Source organism: Nipponia nippon, unplaced genomic scaffold, assembly GCF_047370975.1.
Source record: "Nipponia nippon isolate SJK-2023a ecotype South Korea unplaced genomic scaffold, ASM4737097v1 scaffold_4, whole genome shotgun sequence".
NCBI lineage: Eukaryota > Metazoa > Chordata > Aves > Pelecaniformes > Threskiornithidae > Nipponia > Nipponia nippon.
In genome coordinates this window covers 112478881-112492034 of record NW_028262358.1, presented here as the reverse complement: position 1 = coordinate 112492034, position 13154 = coordinate 112478881, and positions in this window count along the sequence as shown.

Genomic DNA, 13154 nt, shown 5'->3' with positions numbered 1-13154 from the left:
TGCATGTCAACTTTCCTTTTTAAACATTTCTTTCATGGTTTTTATTTGGTTGTGAAAATTCACTGGAGCCGGATGTTTGGTTTTGAAGAGCTTAATTGGGAAAAGATATTGCTTGTTGCTGGATAAATTTTCAGGGAAAACCCCCCCACACTACTCAGATCAACATTTCTTTTTACAGCCACAAAGATTTGAACAATATTGAATTTTTGAGTTTTTTATGACTCTTTTAGATACATGGAGAAGTGTGGGTTTTTTTTTTTCCCTGTTTTCTTTCAGTAATAATGCAACTATTGATGGATTTTAAATGATAATTTTTCACTTTTTAATACATCTGTAAATCAAATAGAAGCATTGCAACAGCTCGAAACTGAGTGTAATAGCCATGCTTTGCACTGTGAACACCAAGTAGTCATGAAAGTGTAATCTCGACTTGAAGAAATGCAAGATGACTAAAATCGGTGTAATGTCTCTTCTGTTTCACCGTTTTTCCAGAATAAGACATGGAGGTCTGAAACATTTTGTATTTTAACATGCCATCAAAAAAAAATGTAGTGAAGAACCCCCAAGTATTGCACAAGGACTACATAATAAAGAAAATGGACAGCAAGGTCAGCACACTAAGCCTCATTCACTGGAGATGGATCTCATTATCACCTAAAGTTAGATGTTTACAGAAGCACCTACATTTCAGGAAGTAGCCTTAACCTCATACTGTAGTCTGTGGGGAGAAACAAACACTGAAAATACAGTTTCTCATGTCTGTTTTATAAATCTACATTAGGAAATAGTGAATGGCACCTAGAAATACCTATTTCTCTTCACTGTTGAGGGAGTCTAGACCACTAGTTGAGGTATCAACTCTTACTCTGTAAATGCCTGCAGTTACTCAGATGTATTTGACTTAGATTCACTTCTAGGTGGGATTTTAATTTTCCTGGATAACTTTCTGCGATTGTCTTAAGTTATAAGGATCTGAACCAGCGAATATTAAAGTATCTTCCAAGCTTTATGGAGGCTCATTTAAGATTAGATGCTAAGTTAGATCAGGAACTGTGGAAGGTCATTGTGTATTATATTAGCTACATTTCCTACCCTCAAATCAAGAAGTTTGCTGAGAAGTGTTCAAAATATGTATTTTCTTGTTACTTCAGTGAGATATACACCTTGTTTGAAAATTTCCTGAATCCTGAGCCTGCTGTTTACAGCTTTGCAGGCGGAAGTTGAGCTGACCACCAAAAAGTCAGCTCCAACAGCAGCTCCTTCTCAGCTTTCACTGTGAACGAAATGCCCAAGATGTTCCTAACCCTGCAGTTTCTGACTGCAGAGGGCCTGAGGCAATAGGTATCAAGGAGACAGAGCCGCTCCTCAGCTGATCTGTACAAGCCTGCCACCAGTTTAGCGCTTCCAGCTTGGGAAGTTCAAGGTATCTGCACAGTTCTTTGAAATGCATCAAGCTCCTTCAGGGTTAATCACATTTGGACACACTGGTCTATAGTATGTATGTGTTGTCTAGTGTTATTTATCCCACTAAGTGAAGAATTACATACAGGTAGGCTTCTAAGTTTTTGTTTTGTTTGCACATAATTTTTTTCCTCCATCTCCCTCTCCCCACCAAGAGAACAGAGTTTCAGAGATTTCCTTTGATGAGTTCAAATCATTATGCTTTCTAAATTTGTTCTTATGCAATGTTTAGCAGAAGCTAATTTGCTTATTGGGTTTTCATTTCTTGCTTGGGCATGCCTTGTACTCTCATGTTTTCCCAGGCGCAGTTATGCAACATTGCAAAAGCAGATTAGTGATGGACAAGGGCATGGTTACTCTATGTTAAGCAACAGCTAACTGTATGTTATTTGTCAAGATCCCTGTTAAGACATGTAGCTCAGCTTTCATTTTGAAAAGATATGGACACATTTGGTAGTGATAGTGTAGGTTACCGTCAATCAACAATTTTAAATGAAAAAAAGTATTATTCAAAAACCTACTTCAATCAATATGTTTGATTTTTATTTTTTTCACTGAAATTGAATGGAGTCCAAGTTCCCTACAAACTTGATTTTACTGTATTTGTAGTCACTTTAAGTAACAAAATAAAACTGCAAATGAAAACTGCTCCAGATTTCCCCTACACCTAAGTGACCTGAGACATTCTTACTATCTCCAAAATTATTGTCTTCCCATTTTTGTTAATTTAAAATTTTATTTTAAAAACACTAAGGGGATTTAGAAAAAAACACCACTATCCCCAAAATCCCTACACTAGGATTTTATCCTGCCAAATGAATCTCAAAGTAAGCTCACTTAAATGACAGATTTCTCCTGAGGTTAACGAGAACGGAAGGTGTTTGTTTTGAGTATTAGATGCACAATAGCATTAATGAGAAAAGTAGTATCTGCTATGATAACTACCTGTCTTGGGTGAAGACCAAGAAATTAGCATAGAAAATTTACCTGACTCTGGCATGTTAACCAAAGACTTTAAATCAGCTTTTCACTTTTATGGTTTCTTTATTGGCATTTTTAACAGAGTATATTTTAGAATGGAGTCTTCTAAGATTTCTTATCGTCCCTGCAATCCTTCAGAAACATCACTTGACTGTTGAATGAGGATGATAGGTCAAAATGATATGGTTGCAGCAATTACAGATGCCCAAACAACTGAGTGAATACATTGGCACAGGCAACATTTCTGTAGTGCAAGCCCCAACAGGAATGTGCTTCTGACTCAGAGGAAAGTCAACATGTTCACTGCAAAGTTTGGAGCACTGTGGAGGCAATGCACCTTAGCAGATAAACATGGTTCACAGGCAAAGAGCCGTGAATCCCTGGAAGCTCCACTGGCTGTGGAAGCTCTAGAAGGGACCTGTCAGGTCCCCCCAAAGTCTCCAAGCTGGGTGACAGGGAAGAGTAACATATGATCTTGTATCACGTGTAATTAGCAGGTCTAAAGCATAAAACCTCTGAATGATAAAGGTCAGTGATACACAGACTTTCCAGCTGGGTAAGCGGCATTCCCTATGTTTAGTGGGGCAGAAGGCCTTTTTGCTCCCCTGCAAGATCGGATCAGCTATGTAGTGCCTACAAAATGAGTGCGATGTGCAAAAAAGAGGGACTTCAGAAAAGTGATGACTAGAAATGGACCTACTTTTGCTCATGAAGCCCACAAGCTGGTTCCCAAAAGTACTTTGTCCAGTGATGGAGCACTGGAAAGCATCCGCTGGGAGCCCACTACAGGGTTGCTGGTGAGAGGGAGGCAAGTGCAACCAGTTCAATTGTTTTTTTACTTTGTTGGGTCTCTGGTATTTCCTATCACTCCTCCTGTGGAAATGAACTTTAAGGGCACCTTTACACTGTCAGAAACAGTGTTTAGAGGGGAAGGGAGAATCGATGCCCTAACTCATACATGTGCATCTCCTTGAGCAGCTCTAAGTAGATGGCAGTTCCCAGAGGCCTTTTTTCCCTGTTTGACAACACAGACTCTATCTGATGGTCTTATGCTGACATCAGTGACAGTCTCATATTGCATTAGAATATGTTTTTACTGTCTGTTTGGGAACAGAAGGGCAATCTGACACAATGAGCTTGATCACGTGGTCAATTTGTATCATAATTTACATATAGAAATGCAATATTATTGCCATACTATCATGTCAATAAAGTTCTGTACTTTAATTAAGACTCTGCAAGTTCCAATGTACTACAGAGAACAAAATCAGAAATGTAATTTGTTCCTGAAATGAGCTAAAGACCTTAGAGAAGCTCTATGTCTTTTCACCCATGTGTGTGCATGTCTTCTGTGCATGCTTACGCATTAATTCACACAGGTCGGTAACTTGGACTGGAAGCTGAGCTGTAAAATTCAGGAATAACTTGTAGAAGCGTAGAGACAACATTGTGGTTTAGGAAGGATGCATACAAAATGGGCATGCTGTGCTTCCTGAGCACACCTGACACTCTGAAATGCCCCTACAATCTAGTCTGCACATCACGTAAGACCTCAGAAAAAGTATCTAATCCTTTCACTTCACTGTCTAGCATGAGCTTTCAGCCTGTACCAGGGCATGGGTTTTTTTTCTGCTACATATACAAGACTTTGGATTATAAATTTTATGCTTAAAAAAAAAAAAACAAACCAAACCAAAACAAAAAGCCCCAAATAATAATATGCTAGGATTATAAAGTAGTTACCTCAGTTGGTCCATTCTGAAATAGTGACAGCATCAAACTGTGGGCTAATATAAATGACACAATTTGTTGTCATAAGTGTATACCTTACAAAGTATAATAGTAGATAAATAATCATTTTTATAGCCTCCAAAATTTATATTCATACATGAAAATAAAGCCGTTACAATGTCTAAAGAGGTAAATAATTCAGACAGAGCAAAAACATAGTAAGTAGACACCTTAATACACCAAAGTGCAAAATGTATAATTCTTTGTGAATTCAGAGGTCTCAGAGGCCTTTCCATTTGTCTGTGACTTTGGGCAGGTATTTCAGTCACAGCTGTAGGGCTGGGCAATTACTCAATCAAATCCAGTCTGCTGTCAGAGGAGTTGCTTAGTGGAAAAGCTGACAGAAGCCCAATTCACACCATCCTCCTGGTCTGCACCAGTGTAGCTAACTCAAACCACTGGAATTCAGACAGACAGATTCACAAGTAAATGAGTTTCAAAGGGTTATGAGGAAAAGGAGAAATCTATAACATTGAAAGATTTCTGCAGCTGTGAAAAATGTACCATCTGATAGATTTATTTTTTTTACATATAAGTCCATATCTGCTGAGAGAACTAATGCATTTCCACGTTTGACACCCCATGAAAATGTTCTATTATGCTTCAAATTAAGACCAGGAAATTGTACAGTTAGATGTTCCTAACAGCCACTGAAAACCTTTGGACTGTTAATTTTTTCCTCAGGAAAGATGGGCAGTAGGAAGCTGAGCTCCTCATTAAATTCTGCTAGCTAATTCATGATACATCATTAAAAATTTAAAATCCACCCTTTTTGTCAAGTACTTTTCCTTGTATTAATTATCTAATCACAACAGACTTAATTGATTAATAGTCCTTGTAAAACGTGGTTCCAGCCTGTTGGAAAGGTCCATCTGGTTAGAAAATTTGTCCTTATTATGGGAATTGTTGTGAGAAGGTCTATTTCTATTAAATGCTAGTAGAGTATTTAAAACAGCGGGTATATAGAGTTGTAGTGGAGAATGACAAGAAAACCATGAAGAAAATGAGAAGATCTTTCCACTTTATTTGCATGCTCTACATATCTGAGACTCCATGTACAGTATATATCACAGAATAAACATTTTGAATAAGTTTGAATTCTCTGTCAGAATTTTCGCATTTTATAAACTAGCTGTGCCAGATGTTCCTACATGTTTTTTTGATGATTCTGGTGGTCTGATGGTATGCTCTGCAAAATGTCCACAGCTAGAAACATGGTTAATTTAATTAAAAGACTTGATAATAATGTTATGTGATGGATTGTGAGAAATTCTGAGTTTCACTGTGGCTGACGGGACCAATGTATTCAGTAATCATTGAGTTAAATAACTGTTTCAGAAACTAAAAAAAACAAACAAACATTTTTAATAATACTGATATTCCTCAGCATGAGATTGACCTTTTCACTCATGTTCTAATAGTTATCATGCATTTGATAAGATGTGACACTGATGAGATGTGAGCGTATGTCTCTATAGCTATCAAGGTACCTAGATATAGGTTATACATTACAAACCTTTATATATTTATTCATCTATATATAATCTATAATGCACAATTTAACAGTGATATATCTGTATCATGTATTAGGATATATGCAATCGTGTATCCGTAGATATGATTCAGGTAGCACCATTGTAATCTGTTTCTTATGAGGCAGTGATGGAGCCACAAGACTTCAAGCAGTATGAAGGCTTCAAACTTCACGATTTTTGAGAAGTTGATTTCAGAATACAAGTCTTTCTCTTTGAACCAATGTAAAATGGAATGATGTTCATGAAGATTTCCAAAACCATGGTTAACACTGAATAAAACAAAAGCAAAAGCAAAAGCAAAAGCAAAAAATATCTATAAATATCACTTCAGTGCAGATGATAGACAAATATTACCAACCCAAATGTACCATGACAAGTGTCCCCTTTTCTAAAAAAAACCCACATGGGATTGATTTAAAAATTACGAAAACAATAATACCTCCCCCGCCTCCCCACCCCCCACCCTGACTGGTAATCCCTGTTTTTTTATTTCACTGTTTTACAAACTCTTGTTTGCCAACGTGAGGGACACTTTTTACTTTAACAAATAAAAGCTGATTTAATTCCAGCGGCTGTGGCTTGATTTAAGACACATTGTGAGATTCAGAGTAAAATCACTGGAGCTAGCAATACTGTAGAGACACATACAGATAATGCCAAACTGTATCAGAAGTGAAGGTTCATTAACAGTATAACTTCAGTGCTTATTCTCAAAAAGCACTTTGTTTTCCATCCATACACAAAACACAATGAACAAAAATTGGTGCAGCATCTTTCCAATTTAGAGAACAATTCATTATCATCCTAAATTCATAAAACTTTGTCAGAGTTTAAAATTAATTTTAAAGTGAGAATATGCTGATTTGATATAACATTTCCTTCAAAAATATTAGAAAAATCTGTCGTGATCAACACAGAGCACACTGAGGCGATTTCTGACACACCCAGGTGAGACATTCTTGATGCTGAACACAGCTTCATGGAAAAAAGCTTATACAGTAGCCCAGAATATCAATTGTTCATCTCATTTATTTCTTCCTATTGGGTATATGTGGAGTGGCATCCTAATTGAGTGTTAATGAGGAATTAATTAGAATTAAGTGCTTCAATAGCAGTTGGTGATTATTAGCTTTTTTAGGATGGGGCAATTTAATTCCGAAGCAGTTTCCTCACATTTTCAAAACAGGTATAAAACAAATAGAAAGGCCATTAGTTCTCCCTTCTCCCCTCAAGCCTTGAATTTGCATTCCTTCATACAGTGACATTTTTAGGGTGATTTTTAATGACAGCACTAGAAACCTGCCTCTCCTGCCTATCCAAAGGAAAAGGACTGTCCAAGTTTTCGGTAAGCTTTTTATATGTAGCTTCCATCACCATGTTTCGTCTCTGCTATGAAGAAGCCATTTCTAACAGAGCAACAGTGTTGTTCAGTGTCCATGCTCACTCAGTTCTCAGCCTGTCTGCTTAGCTGACAAGCCTTCCATCTGGGCTCTAAATACATAGGAAATCTAGCATCTTATAGGAGATGGAGTTTGAAAACTGATTTCCCGTAGGTCAGAAGACATCTGCCAGGTGATAATGACTTAAGGTCACTGTGGAACTAAGCTAGATATGACCCAGAGACCACAGCTGAGAGATTTTGTATTCCTTCAGCCTAACAAAGATTAGACTTTCTGTCAGTAGCATCTCTATGTATTTTCAGATATCAGTGAGACTGGCTATTTTAATTTATTCTATATTGATCTGATATGAGAAAATAAGCAGGAACAACTTCTTAAAGAATGAATTTCCTAATGCTCTGGCAAATACAAAAAAAGGAACAATGTATAACTCAACAGAAGCAGAAACTACAACACAGGGAAACTTCCACATTCTCACTTTTTTTTTTTTTTTTTTTGATGGCTAACATTTCTCTTGGCAAGTTTGCAGCTGGATACAAGGTCTGATATTTTTCTCTCTTCAAAGTATTTTATGGATATTACTGTTAGGGAAGGGGGGACACAAAGACTCTCTGACATGAAAACAAGATGAGGTAAAAATAAGATACTGTGGTTCTATATTACTTTTCTTGTTCCTCAGTTTCCCTAGCGATGATGCTGCCTGAGCTTTCCATGGCAAGCCAGAGCTATAGAAGTGTGTTACAGGATTTAAAACCTGCACACTGCTCTGGGTGGTACTGGTGGGGTGACCACAGCCCTGTTTAGAACTGCTGCTAAATCTGCATCTGCATATGTAAATGACAACTTAAAAAATAATAATTTTTAAGTCAGCCAAATTGAAAACTTAACCCTAAAAGGTAATTTGAATTTCACTAATTTCATATCACTAAGAAGTGAAAAAAAAAATCTACAACTATTTAAAATACTAAAATGGAGTATGCATGTAAGTATAAGTTGGTTTGCTTGACCTCACTCCCAAGCAAAATAAAATGAACATGTAATGCATATACAACAAAAGGAAGATAGGCTAACATAGGCTTATGAAAGACGAGATGACAAGCATGATTAATAAAAGCAACAGGATTTAAATAATGTACTTATAATTTTGTGAGGTATTCACCTTGGTCAGGTACTGCACTTTACCACAAAATTAACATGATCTTCATAATGTTAAAATCTGGCTAATTAACAACTCCAGCTTTGAGCTGGACTAAACGATGTCCAGAGCTCTCTTCCAACCTCAGCTATTCTTTGTGATTTTGTGGTTCTGTAGTAAAAGGGAAAATGCAATCATTATCTTGGACACAAGAATGACTAGCTAGCATGGAGCTGAGTATTGGTCTACTCATTGTGAAGTACTGAAGACAGAGAGACCAATCCAGCAAGGTTCTTATAAAAGTTTCTCCTCCTTTTTTTAACCTAGGCATTGCTACCTGTACCAGTGCAACATACTATTCAAGCTTAACATAGAAGATCCAGTGATGTCATGTTATTTCTTGTGTCCACTTAGAGTTCAAGATTAGTGCTAACAATATCACTTCTCCTTTTTTCTGATTAATGTGTATCAGCAGGAGTAGGAGACCAAAGTCTCCTATTAATGTCTGTAAATGTAAATGTACATGGTAATTACCACTCATTTTGCTAGCTTTTAAGAATATGCAAGTTACTTAAAGTTTAAAAGGTCTCTTTATAGAATAAGAAATGTTTGCAGCACTGAATGAAGACAGCATGGCTGTCTCAGGCTTAACTCAGTCTTAAAAAGAAAGGAACAAAGTATATTGCTTTTTAATAAGTACATACAGTTTCTAACACAGAGCTTGAATTTAGTCAAAGAGGATGAAAAGTCTTGCGTATACAATTTTTTAAGTTCTACCCTAAATCTTATTCATCTTAGTGAATCAGAATGTTTATGAATCATTGGAAGAATTACTGTTGCAGAGTCTATAACTTCATAACAGTTTCACGCACACAAAAAGTATGTATTTCTTTGTGTATATATAAAAATATGTATATATACATATATATAAACTTCTTACTGATGGATGATCTAAATAGACAACTGGGAAATATTTAGTTCTAACTAATCATCTTGCTGCAATACAAATATCTCTGTGTGTGTATACAAGATAATCCAGCTCAGAATGGCTCAGCTGGAGAAGTACCATCTTTATAATGTTTTCTTCGCTAATCAGATTAACAGTGAAATTACTATTGAGTTAAGAGAATTTCTGGAAATTCTTAACCCAAGCAGGAATTGAACTCAGAGAACACCACAGTAGTTTTAATTAATGGAGGAAGAAAAAAAAAAAAAAAGAGAAAGCAATCTGGAAAGATGGCACTCAATTGCATTGAATTGTCTCAGAGATACAGCATTAACTGTATTAAATAATGAACAATGTCAATCTGAGGCCAACAAGCAATGTTGTAAGCAGCCAAAATAAAAAAACCAAATGATGAGCCTTTTATGGACAAACTGTCAAAGCAATATTCATCTGAAGCCAGGGAAAATGAAGGAAGTCTTGCTGAAAGCCCAATTTGTAAGAAAGAATAATAGCATGTCATGATCATGTGGTAATATGTTCCTGTGGCAAGAACATCAGTGGGAAAGAAAGGGCAAGTCCCATAGTTGCATGAAATAACTTTCAACTACACCTGATACGTGGCTGAATCAATACTATGTAGTGATTAAAGCCACAAAGGAAGAGAGATCATTCTTGTTGAAGACCTACATAGGCAAGGGTCTGGTTTTCAAGAACTGAAATGTAAGTCACCACTATGAAACATTCGTCCCATGTTGAGACAGCCCTTGGAGAGCCTAGGCACTGACTAATACATATTTATTTCTATAAGACAGGATCTTACTTTGTGGTATTAAAACCAAGAATGATTTACATGAGAACATAAGAACAGCAGTGTGGGGTTGGACTCCGTATCTACTAATATCCTGTGTTTGAGAGCAGCCAGAAGCAGATGCTTAGTAAAAGATTATAAGAATAGAGTAAGCACACAGTAATGCTTTCCTGTAATACTCCCTCACCTTGCAGAATTCTGTACTTCAACTCCATTCTGAGCCCTAGACTACAACTTTATGGTTATAGCAATGTGAGATATTCAGACACACACATAACACTGATGTATACAGATATACATTTATATATGTGTATACATAAGTACATGAAAAATTATGTATACATGTAGGTATATATACATGCATATACAAGCAGTTTTATATTACTATCTGTACATATATACATCTAGCATAGATCCACTTATATTTTTTCCCCTTTTTTCACAAAATTGATCTTACTTTAATAAATATCAGGAATGTTCTGTTGTGCAAAATGCATATCATAGAGTGGATCATCAGGCCAATTTACTTCAATATATCAGCTTGTTGCCTCCCCCCCTCCTTTTGTGTTCATGAGAACATCTTTGACTTAAGAATGTTATAATGTCCTCATTTTGCAATAAGCTTTCTGTTGAGGGGAATTTACAGCTGGTTAAAGCCCAGTAAGTGGAATGTAAGTATGACCTGGACTTAGCTCTTCCTATTTGCAATGGTTGGTTTTGTAGATTTTATTTTTTTGCATTCATTTTATGTTTCATTTTTTCTATGGGAGGAAAAAAAAAAAAGACAAATTTTGAAGTTATTAATTTTAATTCTCTGGAGAATAAGAACAAATCTGTTAAATTTGTAAATTAAAGGTTTATCTAAAAAGAACTTTATAGTTTATAAAAAATGAATCATGCAGTCATAAAACATCTCCATACCAAATATTCATAGCTACAAGGGTCAGCCTTGGCTGTGCATGTGGGTATATGTGTGGGAGTGCATAAAAAAGCAGTGCTTTATGAAGCTATAAAACTGGAGCAAATACAAAATCATTCACAATACTAATAGCTATACAATCAGAAAAAAGGATTTTCACTGAAATGCATTCTTTAATCTTATAACCCCCATGTCAACAAAACTAAGCATTTCCCATTTAAGAGAATGCAGTCTGACAATATTAAAATCAGTACATAATATGCTTGACAAATTACTATTCAAAATCAACTACATATGCCTTTCTTTCAAGTGGTTTCTATTAGTTTACCAATAAACCTTCCATTGACTTCACGGCTCAATGTCTAACACAGTTCAATCTATGTAGATAGGCCTCCTACAGCAAGATTTTCCAACAACACTTGGAGAACAATGTGTGGAAAACAAACTAGTTACTGAATGTTTTTCATTTATAATGAAAGGTATTTGTCCTAATCCAGCCAGTACCTAAGGGATGGCAAATGATGGCATCAACAGCAGAGCAGATGCCAGGCTCTCCTAATAGACCTCAGAAGAAGAAAACTCAGTATCTTTAAGAGCTCCATACGTCTATGAGACTTTATTGGCAATGCTTTGCTGTTGGGATGGACTTAGTAATATCTGCAGCTAAATGAAGCAAAAATATAAACAAAAAAATTATGCCTGCTAACCTAGCCGCATAAGAGAGCTTCTGAGCTCACTCTTTAGTAGAGCCAGCAAGTGAATGAGTCTTTTAAAAATTCATTTCTCTCTTCCATTTCAGAGAGGGATGGTTTTCTGAGTCCATCCTAACACTAGAAGAGTTGTTGTTCTATGTAGTCAGCCAAACACACACCAAGAACTTGGTAACATATTTCATCTCACTTCTAAGCTCCTAGTGCTGAACTCAGCACAGAGGATGGATGGTCTGTAAGAAAGGTAGTCCTTTCTATAAGAAAGGGAACCCCTGTAAGAAAGGGGGGGGGGGGGGGAAATTAAAGAAAATATTTTTGTAGAGATTTTCAAGTTTTGAAAAATTTCAGTTCATGCCTTGGACTCTTTTTGTAGAAAAGCTGCGCAGCTCAATAAACAACTGTCTACTCGAACTATCACATGCGAGAACATGCTGCTTTTTTTAACTAAGGCACAGATTGTGTGAAGGAAAACTCCTACAGATTAAAGAGATAAAGGAAAGGTGGAGCATAACTTCATCCCCTGACGCTGTTGACACCTGTAATGACCATCCTGCTCGAATTCCATTACACGACATCTAAATAATTTCAGAGTAGAAATGCATTTATTCTAATATACTTCCATTTTGTGTTTTAACTTACAATGTGGTCTTGTTTTTGTCAGCTGCAGATGACTAGGGCCTTTTATCATTAGCATATGAACTACACAAAGGAGTCAAAATGTCCCAAGGAATTCAGAATGAATGTTTACTTACACTGATTTGTATTACATAAAGTGTATAGCTGGTATCTACAAAACACAAAAAAATCCTTCAGGAATAGGAAAGAGCTCAATTCTAATTATTGATTTTTTTTCTTTCACTGTGATAAAAATTCTCTTTATTTGAATGTAAATATGTGCACAGACCCACTGGAGTAGAATTTCCAAAATTGCATGAACAACTTGGGAGTACCTAACTTTAAATTTTGCCCAGATTAGTGGTGCTAAGTGTGGTGTTTTCTGAAACTGTAATTTACGTCCTCTTTCCTCTTACAGTGTTGGGCCAGCCTCGTACAACCTCTCTAAGCATCTCTCTTCTTTTAATCATGTCTCTTCCATCCGATTAATATAGCATACAGTGCACCTCATATATTCCTTATCTCAGTATATTTAATATCTATGAATGAATTTGTTTCAGCACTGCAGCATGCCAAACATGAGCTCACAGACATATCAGTTTTAAATGAGCACTTCCTCAGCATTTTCACAGTGTCATGAACAGTGGGTGGAAGGCAGGTTTCCAGAAGATTCTCAGCATCTGAGAGTCATTTTCTACAGCAGGGAACCAGGAGGGTTTAATTCATAAAGAAACTTTGCTCTATGGAGCAATCACTCCCCAGGGCTGAATTTCCAGTTAGCAGTTTCCCTTTTTAAGGTTTTTTTTTTGTTGCTGCGGGGGAACACCAGCAACAGTGCACACACAGGGGTGTA